This window comes from Caretta caretta, chromosome 20 (genome assembly GCF_965140235.1).
Source record: "Caretta caretta isolate rCarCar2 chromosome 20, rCarCar1.hap1, whole genome shotgun sequence".
Lineage (NCBI taxonomy): Eukaryota > Metazoa > Chordata > Testudines > Cheloniidae > Caretta > Caretta caretta.
The window spans coordinates 10,586,722-10,607,656 of NC_134225.1; the positions used below are offsets into that span (position 1 = coordinate 10,586,722).

General features: G+C 47.0%; 1 protein-coding gene across 1 annotated transcript in view; it reads left to right on the forward strand.

Moving 5' to 3' along the window:
• The first annotated feature begins 1,211 nt into the window (after positions 1–1,211).
• NCKAP1L (NCK associated protein 1 like) overlaps positions 1,212–20,935 on the forward strand; it is a 123,434-nt gene continuing 103,710 nt past the window's right edge. The window contains exon 1 of the mRNA XM_048834430.2: positions 1,212–1,284. The gene's annotated coding sequence lies outside the window, so the exon portion shown is untranslated. The remainder of the gene's footprint in view (positions 1,285–20,935) is intronic.

Consider the following 20,935-nt stretch of genomic DNA (forward strand, 5'->3'; position numbering starts at 1 on the left):
AAACAGACTCCAACGAGAGACTGCTGAATTGGAATTAATTTGCAAACTGGATACAATTAACTCAGACTTGAATAGAGACTGGGAGTGGATGAGTCATTACACAAAGTAAAAAGAAAAGGAGTACTTGTGGCACCTTAGAGACTAACCAATTTATTTGAGCATGAGCTTTCGTGAGCTACAGCTCACTTCTGTAGCTCACGAAAGCTCATGCTCAAATAAATTGGTTAGTCTCTAAGGTGCCACAAGTACTCCTTTTCTTTTTGCGAATACAGACTAACACGGCTGTTCCTCTGAAACCTACACAAAGTAAAACTATTTCCCCATGTTTATTCCCCCCCCTCCCACCACTGTTCCTCAGATGTTCTTGTTAACTGCTGGAAATGGCCCACCTTGATGATCGCTACAAAAGGTTTTCTTCCCCCCCCCACCCCCCCGCTCTCCTGCTGGTAATAGCTCATCTTAAGTGATCACTCTCCTTACGGTGTGTATGATAACACCCATTTTTTTCATCTTCTGTGTGTATATACATCTCCTCACTGTATTTTCCACTGAATGCATCCAATGAAGTGAGCTGTAGCTCACGAAAGCTTATGCTCAAATAAATTTGTTAGTTTCTAAGGTGCCACAAGTCCTCCTTTTCTTTTTGAGAATACAGACTAACACGGATGCTACTCTGAAACCCATTAAATTTGAAATTTTCTTCCTTTTAATTATGACTGCCTTTCAACATGGACTGTTGAGTCTTACCTAGCAACCCCCTCTTTGCTATCATAGAAATAGAAAGTGATGTTTTAATACCTGGATAGATATGGTAGAAGCAGCTGACCACAACTAATTTCAAGCTCTGGTTGTATAGCAAATTGATAGTCTCCATAAAAAGTGGGTCAAATCACTTACTCAATCATTAAATCCCAGGGCATGTTATTATCTGTAAGACCTGTCCTTGCCAGGTGTGAAATTATGTTCCATTCAATGCTCTGTCATTACTTAGGAAATGAAGACACCATTAATTTTATTTCACTTTGACAAAGGGGATAGCTGTTTATGATATGCTGATACATGCAATTAATTTTCAATTCAGGAGATTGTTCACAGGCAGTGTCTACAAATTGATCTGAATGATGGCTCTCTCAGAATAGTACTGCAAAATAAAATACTGCGCCGTGTTAAAGCTTTAATCTCTTTCTCTTTCTCCACAGATTTCCCTGCAGTGAACTGGGTCATTCAGTTTAATTGTCCAGAGGATGCAAATACATACATTCACAGAGTGGGAAGAACAGCCAGGTACATGTTTAATTATGATTTTCATTTGAGTGTTTGCAACTAAATAGCTGTGTGTGTTGATCACAGGAAGAAAACTAATAACCTGATTAGCTAGGTACAGGTCAGAAGGGACTAAAAGCCATTACTACCTGAAGGCTGTTTGACAGCTTATGTGAAGTGAATTTGTCTTTATCAATCCGCCACAGATCTATATAAAAAAATCTCTACAAAATTCGCACAAATACGCATAGTTGAATAGTTAAGAGACTGAACTGTCCTCTCATTCTTAGACGTGGTCCTGCCAGGCAGAGTGGAAGCTCATTTGTGCTGTACCTGTTCTACAGATAAATAAGACTTTACTCTCTAGTGCTGGCAATGCATTTTCTTCCAATGGCATGAAATTCATTTGAAAAGGATGATGCAGTGTTTCTTGTTTTTATTTGGAAAATTCTGATGTCATTAAGTAGGTTGGTTTCTAAAAATCTTTAAGTTTTCAACATTTAATAGAATCATACTCTTGGGGATAGGAACAACTTAAATTAATTATTTGCTCCCTAAAGCAATTTCTTGAAAGAGTTGCGTGAGTCATACCTACTTGTGTGAAAACTCAGTAGATAAAATCTTCAAAAATATAGAGTTCAGAGGGGGCATTACATCTCAGATGATAACTCGTGCTGAAGATTTGTCATCGCATTTTTTATCAAAAATCACGGTGCAATCATGCTACATTTAGTAAAGTCATGGGCTTGATTTTTGATATTTTAAAACAAAAATGCCATGACAAACAAGGAGGAAGGGCCCGAGTGAGGTGATGATGGGGATGGAGAAAAAGCCTGCCCTACACTCACCCTGCAGTAGCAGCTCCTCTCCTGCCTGGCTTCCCTTCCCGGGTGCTGGAACCTGGTGCATGGGGTTGCAGCGATGCTCAGGTTTGGCCTAGCAGCCCCTCCATCATGATGGGGAGCAGGGAGCCAGGCCTAGCTCTGCAGGGCAGGAGCCCTGACTGGAAGGTGAGTTTATTAAAATCACAGATACAAAGACACCTCACGGACAACTGGTAAAATCACTGTATCCAGGCTATTTTTTCCCCGCTGTGAAAAACCTACAGACTATCTTAATAGTTTGCATCTTTTTTCCCCTTCTAGAAGGGGATGATGGGTTTTTACTTGCTTTTGGAAATGCTGGTTATGAACTGAACCATTTGCATTCTTTAAAACACCGATTAAATATTACTTACATTTAGACATGCCCCTGCTACTGTTGTCTCTGGGTATATGTACATTTGGAACTCAGTGCTGCAAAAGCTGGCATTTGCATGTTGGATACGATTGTTGTTATTGGGTCTCTGCATGAGAATAAAATACATGCATGGCTGTAACCCAGTTCTTCCTCTCCTTGAACTTGAGCCTGCTATGGTGTCATTATTCTGGGTTTGTGGCATCACACGATTGTCATGGAAAAGCAAATGGAGTAAATTCAGCATTATTGCGTAACGGCAGCTTCTAGCAGGACTCCTGAGAGTTTTCTCAGTATTAAGTGACTTGCCTGAAATGTGTCAGGCTGTGTGTGCCCGCCTTTTCCCCCACGAGTACGATGGGATGACTTGTCTCACACCGGTGCTCTTGGGAATGCTTCTAAAGCACTCTGGAGACTGAAGCAGCTGTACTACTGTTCCTAAAAAGGGTAAAGGAAATGGGATTTAATTCTAATCCTGCTGAGATCATTTTCCAGTGCACAAAGGGGGCCTTGTCAGAGAGCCGCTTTTCAATGAGACGTTTTCTGCGGTCGGGTAGCGGTAGAGGTAGCGTGAATAGAGCTTAGCTGAATATTGGGGATAGAAGGCCTGTTTCTTGGTTGAGAAACTGTACCCTCTGCTATACGACTGAGTACCCCTTGACTTCACCACACCTTTGTTGGGATCTCCTTTCAGATGAATTCTGCCAGGGCCTGTATTTAAGGCTTTGCTGAAGTTTCAAGGGAAGGGTGATAAGAACCAGTCTTCAGCTATTTTTGCTGGCAGAGTGGTGATTTGAAGAGAGCACTTTCCTTCTGTAGGAAAAGCTTTACAGGCAGTGGCGTAGCTAGGGCAGGGAAACTGGGCGGGCAATGACGGGGCGGTTGGGGATAGGGAGACCTGCCTCCCCCGCCATCTCCAGCCGTCCTTCACTGCTCAGCAGGCACCTGACCATGAGGCTGCCTGGGGGAGGGCGGGGGTGTACCTTGCAGGGGTGGGGCTGGAGACCAGGGCAGCAGCATGTGATGCTGGCAGGAGCGGGACATGGATGGACACCGACCCAGTGTTGGGAGTCCCAGCCTGTGGATTCGGGGGGCTCCAGCCCTGATCTGGGTGGGCCTGGATGCTAAGTGGGTGGGCCGCAGCCCACTCAGGCCCACCCATGGCTACAGCCCTGTCAGGTGCTTGCTGACTCCTAATCTAATGCACAGATTAACGGTAAAGCTGCCCTGCATTAGGGTTTCATTGTGGGGGAATCTGCCAAGTTCTTCGAGTGCTTGCTCATGTCGATTCCAAGTAGGTGTGCGTATGCCGCGTGCACAGTCGTCGGAAGGTTTTTCCCCAAGCAGTACCCGTCGGGTCAGCTGTGGAGCCCCCGGAGCTGCGCCTTCATGGCGGTGTATATAGGTCCCTGCCGACCCGCCACCTCTTCAATTCGTTCTTACTGCCTGTGACGGTTGTTGGAGCTGTGTGTCTCTCTTGCCTCCGCAAGCAGTTTCCCCAGTGATTGGACTTTCTGTTAACCTGTAAATAGTTAATTAGTTAGGGTTAGTTTTCAGTAATTAGTTTGTAGAAGTGGGGGGTTCCCCCAAGCCCAATTCCCTCCCCTCTTGGGGTTCGGCACATGCCTCCATCCCAAGAGTTTAAGCCGTGCGGGACCTGCTACAAGCTCATGTCAATGGGCGACCCCCACGACTCCTGCCTAAAGTGTCTGGGGGAGGCACATTAAACAGCTCGCTTCAAGAGCTGCAAAGTTCTCCGCCCGAGAACAAAGAAAGAAAGGGACTTCAGGCTCAAAGAACTCCTTATGGAGGCAGCCCTCCGTCCCCTGCCAGCTCTGGCCTCTGTTAGAGAAACTACGGCTCGCACTCACCGATGCCACCTAAGCAGCACAAGAAGACGAATAGAGGGCACTCACCCATGGTCAGAGCACTGAGTCTGACAGCATAAGCGGTCTGCGTCCTACGCAGGGATCAGCACTGTCGACTTTGGGCCTGCAGAGGGATCCGTCAAGTCTGGTGCCACTGGACCCTCCTGCTAGAGAGTGCCAGGTGGAGGAGCAGGAGCTTCCTTCCATCCTGGACACGTTTGAGGTGGCCAGGGACTTGATTGCCATGATGGCACCGCAGTTTCCCACCAGGCAAGATAGACCTCCGGCCCCACAAGGCACGGCGCCGTCCAGAAGCAAGCCCATGATGATGAAGCTCTGCTCGCCTTCCCCACGGCACCATCCTCCGACACTGTCCTGCTTGGACCACCCTGCCAGATTGGCTGAAGAAGTTAGCTGTCTGGTTCTTAAACTCAGCAGCAGCAGTCGCTCGCTGGGTGCTCAGTGATTCTCTGCCTCCCTGGGCTCAGCTCTTGCCAAGCCCTGCTTCTGCTCTGTTCCTCCACAGCTTCAGCCCAGATCCTGTCCTACACCCAGCCTTGCTCCTGCCTCAGAACCAGCCCTGCTCCCTTCTTCCCTGCCCCCGGTGATCCGGTTCTGACCCTTGGCTCTGATTCCTGACTCCGACTCTCTCTTGATTCTAGAGTGGCCAGATATCCCGATTTTATAGGGACAGTCCTGATTTGGGGGTCTTTTTCTTATATAGGTTCCTATTACACCCACCCCTGCCCCATTTTTCACATTTGCTGTCTGGTTACCTTACTTGATTCTTGGCTCTTGCATTTGGATTCTGACTCTAGTTCTAATCTTTGGACCTGCTTCTTGGTTTTGGCCCTGTCTCAATCCCTGGTTTTGGCATTTGGACACTCACCACCAGGCATGACTCCCACTCTGACCACTATGCCTGACCGCCTACAACCCGGTCTCCTGACATGTGCTCAGTCTGGTTTGTGGTTTAACCATCACAGAGCTTGCCTTTGTGATCGATGGTTCCTCACACCAAAAGGATAATAAGGATAAGTGCAGGGTCCTGCACTTAGGACGGAAGAACCCAATGCACAGCTACAGACTAGGGACCGAATGGCTAGGCAGCAGTTCTGCGGAAAAGGACCTAGGGGTGACAGTGGACGAGAAGCTGGATATGAGTCAGCAGTGTGCCCTTGTTGCCAAGAAGGCCAATGGCATTTTGGGATGTATAAGTAGGGGCATAGCGAGCAGATCGAGGGACGTGATCGTTCCCCTCTATTCGACATTGGTGAGGCCTCATCTGGAGTACTGTGTCCAGTTTTGGGCCCCACACTTCAAGAAGGATGTGGATAAATTGGAGAGAGTCCAGCGAAGGGCAACAAAAATGATTAGGGGTCTGGAACATATGAGTTATGAGGAGAGGCTGAGGGAGCTGGGATTGTTTAGCCTGCAGAAGAGAAGAATGAGGGGGGATTTGATAGCTGTTTTCAACTACCTGAAAGGGGGTTCCAAAGAGGATGGCTCTAGACTGTTCTCAATGGTATCAGATGACAGAACGAGGAGTAATGGTCTCAAGCTGCAGTGGGGGAGGTTTAGATTGGATATTAGGAAAAACTTTTTCACTATGAGGGTGGTGAAACACTGGAATGCGTTACCTAGGGAGGTGGTAGAATCTCCTTCCTTAGAGGTTTTTAAGGTCAGGCTTGACAAAGCCCTGGCTGGGATGATTTAACTGGGAATTGGTCCTGCTTTGAGCAGGGGGTTGGACTAGATGACCTTCTGGGGTCCCTTCCAACCCTTATATTCTATGATTCTATGATTCTATGAAAAGTATCACAACAATATTCAGGTTACTCCCAGTCCGAAGGGACCAATCACTTACCCCAGGTCAACTGCATTCCTGATTCTATATCAAAGAATGCTTGTAGCCAATCCGATAATAAATGTACTAAAAATTTTTAGTTAAGAAAAAGAAATGAGAGTTATTTACAGGCTTAAAGCAGGTAAACATACACACACACACACACACGAGTTACAGTCTTAGGTTCTAAAGGTAATACAGCTTGCTTATTATAGAAGCTTCCATGTGTCCTTTAAGGCTGACCCAAGCTAAACGGCTAGGGATCTCTTGCTTGTGTTTAGAAGACTTTGCCTCTCCATATTCAAAAAGCATAGAGATAAAGTTCCTTCTGGTCAGGCATTTTTATTCCCTTCCCCCAGAGTTCAAACTGGTGGGACAAGCGTTTGTGCATATCTCCTCTTCGTGGGTGTAGGAGGAACAATCAACAAAGTTTTGTCCACAGCTGTTCCACAATGGTTTGTTGGATGGCTGTAGACCTTTCATTGGACAGGAGATGACACCGCCCACCCCCCCACCTTCTGTCCTGATTTTTCACATTTGCTGTCTGGTCACCCTAGACAGGGCAGAAGAGAAGGGGATAAGTGGGGTGGGCAGCTGTGGAGTGGAGCTGAGGTGAACAGAGTGGGAGGGGGGGGGTGGAAGTATTTGGAGCAAACAGCCAATCAGCACAGGGCTGATGTGCAAAGGGTTCTTGCTTGGCTGCCTCAGCCCCTACTGGCTGCCACCTCTCTGCCATTTGAGGCATCTGTGATACTGTTGAACATCGTAAAAACCAAAAGATTGAGCTAGAGAAGACACTGCTGCAGGGTGTGGCCAAGTGGGAATTTTCGGTTATATTTTTATGAATGAGGGGCAGGGTGAGGACTTACTTGAGTAGGGGTTGCTACCCAGAGGGTGCAGAAGGGTCAAAATGCTCCTGCAGCAAAGCAAGAGACACGCGGTGCTTGGGTCGCAATTGCCTGGAGTGACATGAACAGACTAGTAAGCACTGGCTGAAACCCAGGCAGACAAGAGGATGCCCCAGAGACTTGTGGCAGGTGGAACATGTGAGCTCAGCGAGGGCTGCAGGAGGAAGACAACAGAAAAGGGGTGACAGCAGGCTAGGATCTAAGCTGGTCTTTGGAGAGACGTACTAGCTGCCCCAGGGGACTGGCCAAGGGGCACAGAGAGAGAGGAGCTTGGCTAGGTACCACCATGACAGCAGCCTGCCTGGATTCTGACCTGTCTTTACCACGGCTTCGCTGTGCTACCGTAAGGCTTCCTGCTGTTGTGTTCCAATGCACAAGACGCTCTGACCTCTTTTGAAAAGGCTGCCTGGTGTTACGACAAAGACATGCTGAAGTGCAACAATCCCTGCCAAGGGTAGGGTCTGAAGAGGCGTCTATCTCACTTGGAGCCCTTGGGCAGAGTGCACGGCGTGAAGCAGGCGTGCTGGAGCCCAGAGGCTCAGTCTGAGGCATTAAGGCCATGATAGGACTCACCTTTAAGGAAGAGTGGGAGCTTGTGACGGTCCCCTCTGGGTGGTATCCAGACCGGTGATCTGCTAGGTCACTCCAATCCTTGACTCTGGGAGCCAGCCTTACCCCACTCTGCTGTGACAACCCCCACTCCGGGGCTGTTCACACACGGCCTCTGGCATGGAAGCTGCTCCTTGGATTGTGCAACTGAATGACACGAGCCAATATCTCCGGTCCCAGACACAACTGTAGGAACCTCCTTCTTTCCGTGTCCAGTCATGCCTGCTGGACCCTGCAAGCTTATATGGGTTCGTCAATTGAACAAAGAAATGGATATGTACCAGGCTTGTTATCCCAAGGGGAGTCTCTGACACGCTTCAAACCAAACACACTGCTTCAGGTAGAATAAACAAACAGATTTATTAACTACAAAGATAGATTTAAGTGATTATAAATTGAAGCACAACAAGTCACATTTGGTCAAATGAAATAAAAGCAAAATGCATTCTAAGATGATCTTAACACTTTCACTGCCCTTACAACCTTAGGTGCTTCTCCCCACAGGCTGGCTGGTTGCCCTTCCGTCAGGCTCTCCCCTTTGATCAGCATTTCAGTCGCTTGCGGAGGAGAGGGGGGTCTGTAGATGGTGGAAGAGCGAGAGCATGGCAAAATGTCTCTCCCTTTTATTATGTCCTTTCTTTCCTCTTAGCTTTGCCCCCTCTTCAGAGTCAGGTGAGCATTACCCCATGGCAATCCCAAACTGCACAAAGGAAGTGGGGGGTGACTCCCTCCAGGGTCTAACTAACAGATTATTTTGTTGCTGCCTGAGCCGGTGTCCATTGTTCCTGTGAGGCTGGGCTGGGTTTGTCCCATCCATGCCCTGATGAGGTGTGAACTGCCTCCCTGTTCTTGGAGTGTTTTTGCATGGCCTTGCTTTAAGCAATGAGGATACATTTTCAGCCTCATAACTATATACATGACATTATAACCTGTAACCTAACTAACTATTACTATAACGTCACTATAACAACCATGCTCAGTGCATTATGAGCCTTCAGAGACACCCAATATGACAAACTTTGCATTGGATACCACACCATCATTTTATAAAGATGAACATGGGGGTGTAGGGTGTTTCCCCAAAGTACAGAGTGGCACACCTTCCCTCTCAGTTTACTGCAAGAGGGTTAGTCACCGACTATCTCAAAGGCAGCTTGTCATTAAAGTTCAATTGGCATCCAGCCAATAAGGCCATGAGGCAAGGTGCCTCAGTTTCCCCATTCACACAGCAAACCAAGTTTTTTATGGTTTCTCTACCATGATAAGCTATAAACCTGTTTATAGGGATTAATTGAAAAGTAGCATTATCAGAAGTTTTATCATCAGTAACAAAATTCTCATCCCAAAACTTTACATTAATACCAAAATGTTTATCACAGATGGGTGTTTACAAGTATCTTTATGATACCACGCCCTCTGTTCAGATAGTGTAGTTTGAGGTTGGTTTGTTCATTATCCATGGCGTCCTTTGACTTACTCCCATGTAATCAGTCACTGGTTTTTCTTTCCCTCCAGTGTTTCCCTTTGTATGGGCTCTTAATTTAATCATGTTTCTGGCATTTTGATATCTCAGGGTCTGGCAAGATAAGGGTCCAGGGGGATCCTGCACATTGGCTGGCCCTTTGGGCCATGGGCCCAGGACTGTACTCATGCAGAAAATCTAGCTCCCTTTTTGGCGTTACCCCGTGTTTCCTCCTCCCAGCACTGAGTCCTTCCCTGCCCTGAGAGGGCTGTGATCCCTGCTCTCTGGGCTAGGTGTGTTTACTCTTTGATCAGCTGCACCTCTTCCCCGCAACTTTCCCACAACTGCTCTCTGGGTTTCACCAGGCTGGGGAAAGCACTCCCACCTCTGTGAGGTGGCTCGTCTGTATTCTGGCAGATTACCACCTGGCAATTTCCTTATCTCAACTCCTCTGCTATTACAGCAGTTGGAACTGCATCTTGATGTAAAGAGACACTGTTACTTACCAAAAACTGATCAGAAATAGCATCCTGAAAAACTGGGACCTGTATTGGGGTACCCTCCGCCACCCCTTTCTCTGTCCCCGAGAAATCAGCTGTGTGACTGCTCCCCTCCAGGAGGTCCTTCTCAAAACCTGGGTCACACGCTGAGTGCCTGGGTGCACAGATGCTGACCCAGCCATCCTCCTAGTGTCCTGGGCATCCTGTCCCAAGTGACTAGTGAGGAGACATTCCAGTACGCCCACTCTTCCTTCCCCACTTTCCTCCTCTGGGCCCCCTCCTAAGACACATTTCTCTGTGCTGCCTAAGAAGGGTTCTGTCCTTTGTGCAGCTGCAGAACGCAACCAGCTAACAGCTGGGACAGTTTCCTTAATCACTGAAAGAAAAGGAGGACTTGTGGCACCTTAGAGACTAACCAATTTATTTGAGCATAAGCTTTCGTGAGCTACAGCTCACTTCATCGGATGCAGTAGCTCACAAAAGCTTATGCTCAAATAAATTGGTTAGTCTCTAAGGTGCCACAAGTACTCCTTTTCTTTTTGTGAATACAGACTAACATGGCTGTTACTCTGAAACTTAATCACTGACAACACCTCTCCTGCCCCTGCGCCTGAGGGCATGTTGCCTTCTGCTGGAAAGGAGCTAGTCTCAGCCTCTCCCATACTTGGAAGCACCCTGCTTCCCTGTGTTACAGAGTCACAGGAATCCTCACCCACCTCCGTGGTTTCTGAGAGTCTCTGGGCTCTCTTCTGGGACACATTGCTCTATGCTGGCTAGAGCCAGGTTTGTCTCTGGTTCAAGCTGCAGCTTGCTGGCAGCTAACAACCTGGACAATTCTCTCCCTGGCAGGTGTTACACCCCCATCCCTTCCTGATGTGGTGTTGCCTCCAGCTGCAGTTCAGGAGTTGGTCTCAACCACCCTCCCACCTGGAAACATGTGCAGGGCTGGCCCATAACATTTTGGCACTGAGGCCGGGAGCTCAAATGACGCCCCCATGCCCCCTCGCTTGGGCCAAAACTTTGAAACGTCTCAATTCTGCCTTCTTCCTCGTCTACTGCTCTCATGGTACTGCTCTGCTACCTACCCCAATAAAGGAGAACCAACAACTTAAAATGCCTTGTTCAAAAATTTTAAGTAACACTTAACTTTCACATGCCTGAACAGCAAATGTGACTTTTCTTGTCTGCATAGTAAACACTGCCATTTTTATCTGTTTGAATAATCAAAGTGGTGCTTTCCGTGCCTTCTTGGTTGCAAAGATTTGAACTGCTTCCTGCTGAAGGTCCACAGTCTGAGCCAGCTCATGCTCTATTGAGATGGTTGTAAGGCCAACCAGCCTCTCCTGTGTCCTTGTGGGCGTAGATGTGTTTTTATTAACTTCAGCTTGGAGAAGCTGCATTCTCCACTGGCAACTGCTACAGGAAGTGTTAGAAGTATGCGCAGAGCAACTAAAGCATTTGGAAAGAGGGTGGTCATCTTATTTGTGCTCATAGAGTCCAGAACAGCCTTTGGAGTTGATCCTGCTGAAATGTATCTTGAAAGGGCTTTCAGTTCATCATCTAAATCACTAGCATCAGTATCACGCATGTGTCAACACTGTCTCTAGTGCCCTGCGTTACTGGTGTAGGTCTTCTCCGGGTATAGTGAGGAGTTTTGGAATATCATACAACATCCCAAATATACTACTGTGTTCCTTGAGCTGCAGGAAACGTTCTTCAACTGACTGTATTGCACAATCTAGCACCTGGTTAAAGAAATCAAGTTTGAATTGTTGTTTGGGGTCTCATGGGATTATCCCGTGCCTTGTAATCAAAATGTCTTCTTCTTCAGTGACTCTTGTATTCTTGAATGGGTGGGAAAATAGCTTCAGTGTGAAGTTCCTTTGCCAACTTCTGTGCACTCGTCAGAATGTTTTGAAATCCCTCATCTGACCGCTAAGACTGTAGGTCTGGCTTTGCTTTGTCCAGTTGTTCCATTGCTCCAGATATATCAAGGTCAACACCTTGGAGTCTCTTGCTTACAACATTTATTTCAAACAGTCTGTCATGCCACAACACTAAGCCACACAGAAATTTGAAGTGATGTATGTTTCTGGTGATTCCATTTCCCTCTGCCACTGTTCTCCCACGAACAGTTCCTGTCATAGCCTTATCCTCCATAATGGCAACTATGACATCATCTATCTTCCCAATTTGGTGTTTGATGGGCTTTATCACATCCACTCGACTTTCCCATTGTGTGGCATTCAGTGGTTTCAGTGTCAGAGAGAATGTTCCCAGATGTTGCTTCAAAATTTGCCATCGATGAGTTGATGCAGAGAAAAATATATAAAATATATAAAATATATAAATGCTTTGAATTACATTAAAAAATTCAGCAGCCTCACTAGAAGCTGATGCTGCATCACTGACCACCACGTTCAATGAACGAGAACTGCATGGGACAAAAAGAGCTCGAGGGTTTAACTCTCGGATCTGTGTCTGCTCTCCTCTGTCCTTTCCTCTCATGTTGGCACCATTATCATAGCCCTGACCTCTCATGTCAGCTATCGCAATTCCCGTATCTTCCAGCTTTTTAAGAAGCACATTTGTCATACCAGCTCCTGTAGTATCATCAATGTCAATACATTCTGGAAAATGCTCTCGGACCGTCACCACTGCAGGGATATTTTCACTAGGTTCTGTTGTTGTTACAAAACGCACCATTAAAGGCATTTGTTCCGTATGGCTGATGTCAGGTGTGCAGTCCAGAATAGCAGAGTAACATCTTGCTGACTTCAGAGCTGCCACAATCTTCTGTTTGACTTTTGTTGCCAGTAACGGTCTCATTTTGAATTGTTTTTCCAAGATAGTGGTGTGTGTACATTGCTTGGGTGGTGACTCTTCTTAGATGCTCCTGGAGTACAGCATCAAAGTCAGCCATCAGCTCCACAATTTTAAGGAAGTTTCTATTGTTTGGCACATACAGCGGATCTGAAGTGCCGCGCCGTGCTAAGTTTTGGGTAGCAGCATTCTCACAATGGCAATGAGCCTTTTCAGAACATATTGCCAGTAAAAAGAAAAGGAGTACTTGTGGCACCTTAGAGACTAACCAATTTATTTGAGCATGAGCTTTTTTCACGAAAGCTCATGCTCAAATAAATTGGTTGGTCTCTAAGGTGCCACAAGTCCTCCTTTTCTTTTTGCAAATACAGACTAACACGGCTGTTACTCTGAAACCTGTCATTGCCAGTAAAGAGACTCTGATGCAATCTTCTCTTGATGCTGATCATCTGTGGTGGCCTTTAACCTTAGTCTCATCTCAAGCTCTTTCCCCCTATGGAATGTTCTCTGGTGATTTGCTGCCTTCTCATGGCATGCTAGATTACTAGCCAGATTTTTCCAGTCCTTTGTTCATGTTACCTAGGGAGGTGGTAGAATCTCCTTCCTTAGAGGTTTTTAAGGTCAGGCTTGACAAAGCCCTGGCTGGGATGATTTAACTGGGAATTGGTCCTGCTTCAAGCAGGGGGTTGGACTAGATGACCTTCTGGGGTCCCTTCCAACCCTGATATTCTATGATTCTATGTAGAACCCAATGTGGCTGGAACATTAGACTGGAAGAGTTTGCAACAAAAACAGTATGCAGCATTCTGGGTTTTTGAGTACATAAGTCATGGTCTCTCCACTTTTTCACCATTGGGGATTTCATGCCAGTAATGTGTTGGATGGAAACTTCTATTTTCATTGTCTTTGGGGAACATGAAGTTTTTCACTTGCTGTGGCCCATGCAGTACAAGGAAGTCCCTCAGGCTACTGCTCAAGTGGGTCCACAGTCCTGGATCATCTAGACTAAAGGAACTAAACTCAGCAGCAGCTGTTTCTTGCTCCTCCACCACACTCTTCTCTGAGCTACACTTTTCTTCAGGAACATGCATGGTTACATCCATTTGAGATGGAGATATGGATGCTGCAGTAGCTGCCCCGTCACCTGCACTCTGACTAACTGGAAGATCAGGCATCTCCTCACCACTCACATCCTCACTGGGGCGGGAAGGCTCACTGTGAACATTTGTGTCTATGTATCTCAGGAGAGCTCCTTCCTGCTCAGATAGAAAAGCCTCCTTTGCTTTCTTGCTTTTTCTGAATGCTGCCCCGGAGGGGCGTTTTCTTCTTTCACTCATGACTGCTGTTCTGTGCCAGCTAGAGTGGCTCTCATCACTCAGTTGAAGGGGACAAATAAGCAGGCAGGTAGCAGGGCTGAGTGAGGGAAGATATCAGCGTCTTAAGGGCCTAACTGGCTCCTACTACTTCAGTTGACTGCCTGTTCTCCTCATTGGGTTCAGGGAAGCAGCGGGAAACAGGAAACTCCCTGAGAAGCTGGGGTTAATCAGTCCAGGTTCCTGGGGGTGCTAGAGAGGTCCATAAGAGGCTCCTTCTCCGCTCTCTCCCTGCAGCTCCTGCTGCTTTCTGTTATTCCCTCTCCCCTTTTCTCCTGCCTGCCAGTTATGTCTCTTGTGCCCTCCTTCCTCCAGCACCGCACTCCACCGTCTCTGTGCATCTAGAGCAGGGAGAATCCATGTGCCCCAGCAGCAGACACAATCTTCTACACTCTGGGTCCTAGTGCCGCCCCCAATCTGGCACCTGAGGTGGCCGCTCAGTTCACCTCATGGTGAGGCATGTGGCTTCCCCCAGCTGCAGAGGAATCAAGGAGACTCTCTCCCACTCTCTCAGCCGTTCCTGAGACCTTACCCTTTCCCTCGGGGGTCCCAGCATAACACTCCCTCCTGCTGCAGGCAATTACTTTAACCTGAACTACACGGAAAAAATAATTACCCAGGAGCAGGTTGAATAGGAGGTGTTCGATTACCCCCACGGCCAAAACACTTTCCAAAGCACATGGAATTAATCTCGTGGTATGAGGAATGTGCTTTTGCCCACCCCCACAATCTCTGCCATTTGGCCAGGCAACATACTGGCCTTTGGGACCACACTCTGCTTAACCAGAGAGATCTGGACCCCTGTATCCCTCTGCCCCAAGTATTCCCTGCCATCAATTTGGACAGCCTTAATATGCTCCATATCTGGTTCTGCAGAGGCTAACCTCACAGAACCAATATGATCAGTTTCAATTGCTTGGGGGGTTTCTGTGTTGAGGACAGCAGAACTAACATGAGCTATTGGTTGCCTGCTTCCTCCTAGCACAGGACATTTATTCCTCAAGATGATCAATGGAATTACACTGATAGCTCCTTTTGGGCTCTTCTGCTTTTACAGGAGATTTGGGATAGGCATTACCAGTAGAGGGTTGTTTTTGTGTAAGAGACTGTTTAGGCTCCCAGCCCCCTTCTCTCTTCCTGGGACAAAATGGGATCCTCCCTTCCCATCAGTTTTAAACCCCTCTTTCTCAATAGACGCCTGAGTCTGTTCGAAGGCATCAGCTAAAAAAGCCATCTCATCCACAGACTTGACATCTTTGTCCCATACACACTGCTTTACGTCAGCCTTACATATCCTTTGGAAACGCTCTTGAGCAACAAGATCCAACATTCCCTCAAAACTTGCCACTTCTTTGCCCCTCACCCATTTTCCGAACAAATCTTTCATTTTGTTTACATATTCCCCATTACTCATACCCATATCCCTCTTAAGATTCCTAAATTTAACTCTGTATGTTTCAGGGTAAACTGAAAACTTTGCAAAACAGTATCTTTACCTTTACAATAGTCTAAAGCATCTTCAGTAGGCATTCCATTGAATACACTTCGAGCTTTGCCGGGTAATATTGCAATCAGGGTAGGAACTCTCTTATCAGGGATTTCATGTATTATACACAGTCTTTCGAAGGTAGTCTGATATTCAGCAATATCCTCCTCCTCACTGTATGCAGGACATAAATGTTCTATTTGTGGATTTTTGGAGTGATGGGACTCATTGGAGTAAGGGGGTTCTGGTTCTGCTTCTCGAGCAGATCCAGTTCGTGTTTTCACTCTCTTTCTTTCTTTTCCATGTCCCTTCTGTTTGCAGCTTCCTCTTCTTTGAACCTCATTTCTGCCTGCCACATTTGGAACTCGTGGTCCTTTGCCTTCTCTTCCACTTCCAGTCTGGCCAGCTCTAGTTTTGTAGCTGCCTCACTGGTAGTCATTTTTCTGCTTTTCTGTTCTTACTTCCCTTTCCCGAAATAAGCAAACAGAAAATAAAACTGTGACTTCCTCCTGACTGTTCTTAGCCACTGCACTTAAGACTTAAGGTCACAAATATCAGTGCTTAAAGTGTGAACTTCACTTGGAGTAACAAGCCGTACATACACCCTGCTTGCTGCGTCACTGACACGTTCCCCTCTGGTGTTGTCTGGACCGGTGATCTGCTAGGCCACTCCAATCCTCGACTCTGGGAGCCAGCCTTACCCTGCTCTGCTGTGAGAACCCCCACTCTGGGGCTGTTCACGCACAGCCTCTGTCATGGAAGCTGCTCCCAGCTACTTGTAAATGAATGACACTAGCCAATATCTCCAGTCCCAGACACAACCCTGGGAACCTCCGTCTTGCAGTGTCCAGTTATGCCCGCTGGACGCTGCAAGCTGTGCCAAGGGGCCCGTGGCGTTGCACTGTAGCATATTTTCATAAAATCATATAATGAGTAGGAATATAATGTAACTGGAATATGCTTCATGCAAAAGGTCTCTTGTAAGCTATCATTACAAAGCTTCAAGTATCAGAGGTGTAGCCATGTTAGTCTGGATCTGTAAAAGTGGCAAAAGAGTCCTATGGCACCTTATAGACTAACGGATGTATTGGAGCATAAGCTTTCGTGGGTGAATACCCACTTCGTCAGATGAATGTAATGGAAATTTCCAGAGGCAGGTATAAATATGCAAGCAAGAATCAGGCTCGGGATAACGAGGTTAGTTCAATCAGGGAGGATGAGGCCCTCTTCTAGCGGGTGAGGTGTGAACACCAAGGGAGGAGAAACTGCTTTTGTCGTTGGCCGGCCAGTCACAGTCTGTGTTTAATCCTGAGCTGATGGGGTCAAATTTGCAAATGAACTGAAGCTCAGCAGTTTCTCTTTGAAGTCTGGTCCTGAAGTTTTTTTGCTGCAGGATGGCTACCTTTAAATCTGCTATTGTGTGTCCAGGAAGACTGAAGTGTTCTCCTTCAGATTTTTGTATATTGCCATTCCTAATATCTGATTTCTGTCCATTTATCCTTTTATGTAGGGACTGTCCAGTTTGGCCCATGTACATAGCAGAGGGGCATTGCTGGCACATGATGGCGTATACTACATTGTTGGACGTGCAGGTGAATGAACCTGTGATGGTGTGGCTGATCTGGTTAGGTCCTGCGATGGGGTCACTGGTGTAGATATGTGGGCAGAGTTGGCATCAAGGTTTGTTGCATGGATTGGTTCCTGAGTTAGAGTTACTATGGTGCGGTGTGTAGTTGCTGGTGAGAATATGCTTCAGGTTGGCAGGTTGTCTGTGGGCAAGGAGTGGCCTGCCTCCCAAGGCCTGTGAAAGAGGGATCGTTGTCCAGGGATGGGTTGTAGGTGACTGATGATGCCTTGGAGAGGTTTTAGCTGAGGACTGTATGTGATGGCCAGTGGAGTTCTGTTGGTTTCTTTCTTGGGCCTGTCTCACAGCAGAAGGCTTCTGGGTACACGTCTGGCTCTGAAGATCTGTTTCCTTATTTCCTTGTGTGGGTATCGTAGTTTTAAGAATGCTTGGTGAAGATCTTGTAGGTGTTGGCCTCTGTCTGAGGGGTTGGAGTAAATGCGGTTGTACCTCAGTGCTTGGCTGTAGACAATGGATCGTGTGGTGTGTCGGGGGTGGAAGCTGGAGGCATGAAGGTAGGCATAGCAGTCAGTGGGTTTTCGGTATAGGGTGGTGTTAACATGACAGTCACTTATTTGCACCATGGTGTCTAGGAAGTGGACCTCCCGTGTAGATTGATCCAGGCTAAGGCTGATGGTGGAGTGGAAGCTGTTGAAATCGTGGTGGAATTCTTCCAGGGTTTCCTTCCCATGGGTCCAGATGATGAAGATGTCATCAACGTAGCATAGGTAGAGAAGGGGTGTGAGTGGACGAGAGCTGAGGAAGCATTGTTCCAGGTCATCCATAAAAATGTTGGCATATTGTGGGGGCCATGCGGGTACCAATGACAGTGCCACTGATTTGAAGGTATACGTTGTCCTCAAATTTGAAATAGTTGTGGGCGAGGATAAAGTCACAGAGCTCAGCGGCATCATCAAGGATACTGTTCTTGACAGCTGTTCTTGACAGCATGGTGGCTAGGATGGTGTTTTCTGGAAGATCACCAATGCATTGTAGTTTTCTCAGGAAATCAGTGATGTCATGGAGATAGCTGGGAGTGCTGGTGGCATAGGGTCTGAGTAGAGAGTCCACATATCCAGACAATGCTTCAGTGAGAGTGCCAATGCCTGAGATGATGGAGCATCCAGGATTTCCGGGTTTGTGGATCTTGAGTAGTAGAAACCCTTAGAGCCCCGACCGGGGTTATTCTATGTTGATTTGTTCCTGTGTTAGTGTAGGGAGTGTCCTGAGTATATGGTGCAGTTTCTTAGTGTATTCCTCAGTGGGATTGTAGGAAAGTGGCCTGTAGAATTTGGTATTGGAGAGTTGTCTGGCAGCCTCCTTTTGGTAGTCAGACCTGTTCATTGGATGCATGCAGTGGAAGATACAGTGGGGAGATTTTATATACACAGAGAACATAAAACAATGGGTGTTACCATACACACTGTAATAAGAGTGATCAGGTAAGGTGAGCTATTACCAGCAGGGACGGGCGGGGGGGGGGGGAACCCTTTTGTAGTGATAATCAAGGTGGGCCATTTCCAGCAGTTGACAAGAACGTGTGAGGAACAGTAGGGGGGAAAATAAACATGGGGAAATAGTTTTACTTTGTGTAATGACCCATCCACTCCCAGTCTTTATTCAGGCCTAATTTAATGGTGTCCAGTTTGCAAATTAATTCCAATTCAGCAGTCTCTCGTTCGAGCCTGTTTGAAGCTTTTTTTGTTGTAATGTTGCGACTTTTAGGTCTGTAATTGAGTGACCAGAGAGATTGAACTGTTCTGACTGGTTTTTGAATGTTATATTTCTTGATGTCTGATCTGTCCCCATTTATTCTTTTGCGTAGAGGCTGTCCGGTTTGGCCAATGTACATGGCAGGGGGGCATTGCTGGCACATAATGGCATATATCACAGTAGTAGATGTGCAGGTGAACGAGCCTCTGATAGTGTGGCTGATGTGATTAGGCCTATGATGGTGTCCCCTGAATAGATATGTGGACACGGTTGGCAACAGGCTTTGTTGCAAGGATAGGTTCCTGGGTAAGTGGTTTTGTCATGTGGTTGCTGGTGAGTATTTGCTTCAGGTTGGGGGGCTGTCTGTAAGCAAGGACTAGCCTGTCTCCCAAGATCTGTGAGAGTGTTGGGCCTTCAGGATAGGTTGTAGATCCTTGATGAAGCGTTGGAGAGGTTTTAGTTGGGGGCTGAAGGTGATGGCTAGTGGCGTTCTGTTATTTTCTTTGTTGGGACCTTCCTGTAGTAGGTAACTTCTGGGTACTCTTCTGGCTCTGTCAGTCTGTTTCTTCACTTCAGCAGGTGCGTATTGTAGTAGTAAGAACGCTTGATAGAGATTTTGTAGGTGTTTGTCTCTGTCTGAGGGGTTGGAGCTGCCACCGGGTTTGCCGTGACTTTATTGGGGATACTGTTCCTGATGGCTTGTAGTCCATCTTTGTGTGGAATGTTGGTGTAGAGGGCTTCTACATTCATAGTGGCTAGGATGGTGTTTTCAGGAAGATCGCCGATGATTGTAGTTTCCTCAGGAAGTCGTAGAATCATAGAATCATAGAATCATAGAATATAAGGGTTGGAAGGGACCCCAGAAGGTCATCTAGTCCAACCCCCTGCTCAAAGCAGGACCAATTCCCAGTTAAATCATCCCAGCCAGGGCTTTGTCAAGCCTGACCTTAAAAACCTCTAAGGAAGGAGATTCTACCACCTCCCTAGGTAACGCATTCCAGTGTTTCACCACCCTCATAGTGAAAAAGTTTTTCCTAATATCCAATCTAAACCTCCCCCACTGCAGCTTGAGACCATTACTCCTCGTTCTGTCATCTGATACCATTGAGAACAGTCTAGAGCCATCCTCTTTGGAACCCCCTTTCAGGTAGTTGAAAACAGCTATCAAATCCCCCCTCATTCTTCTCTTCTGCAGGCTAAACAATCCCAGCTCCCTCAGCCTCTCCTCATAACTCATGTGTTCCAGACCCCTAATCATGTTTGTTGCCCTTCGCTGGACTCTCTCCAATTTATCCACATCCTTCTTGAAGTGTGGGGCCCAAAACTGGACACAGTACTCCAGATGAGGCCTCACCAATGTCGAATAGAGGGGAACGATCACGTCCCTCGATCTGCTCGCTATGCCCCTACTTATACATCCCAAAATGCCATTGGCCTTCTTGGCAACAAGGGCACACTGCTGACTCATATCCAGCTTCTCGTCCACTGTCACCCCTAGGTCCTTTTCCGCAGAACTGCTGCCTAGCCATTCGGTCCCTAGTCTGTAGCTGTGCATTGGGTTCTTCCGTCCTAAGTGCAGGACCCTGCACTTATCCTTATTGAACCTCATCAGATTTCTTTTGGCCCAATCCTCCAATTTGTCTAGGTCCTTCTGTATCCTATCCCTCCCCTTCAGTGTATCTACCACTCCTCCCAGTTTAGTATCATCCGCAAATTTGCTGAGAGTGCAATCCACACCATCCTCCAGATCATTTATGAAGATATTGAACAAAACCGGCCCCAGGACCGACCCTTGGGGCACTCCACTTGATACCGGCTGCCAACTAGACATGGAGCCATTGATCACTACCCGTTGAGCCCGACAATCTAGCCAGCTTTCTACCCACCTTGTAGTGCATTCATCCAGCCCATACTTCCTTAACTTGCTGACAAGAATACTGTGGGAGACCGTGTCAAAAGCTTTGCTAAAGTCAAGAAACAATACATCCACGGCTTTCCCTTCATCCACAGAACCAGTAATCTCATCATAGAAGGCGATTAGATTAGTCAGGCATGACCTTCCCTTAGTGAATCCATGCTGGCTGTTCCTGATCACTTTCCTCTCATGCAAGTGCTTCAGGATTGATTCTTTGAGGACCTGCTCCATGATTTTTCCAGGGACTGAAGTGAGGCTGACTGGCCTGTAGTTCCCAGGATCCTCCTTCTTCCCTTTTTTAAAGATTGG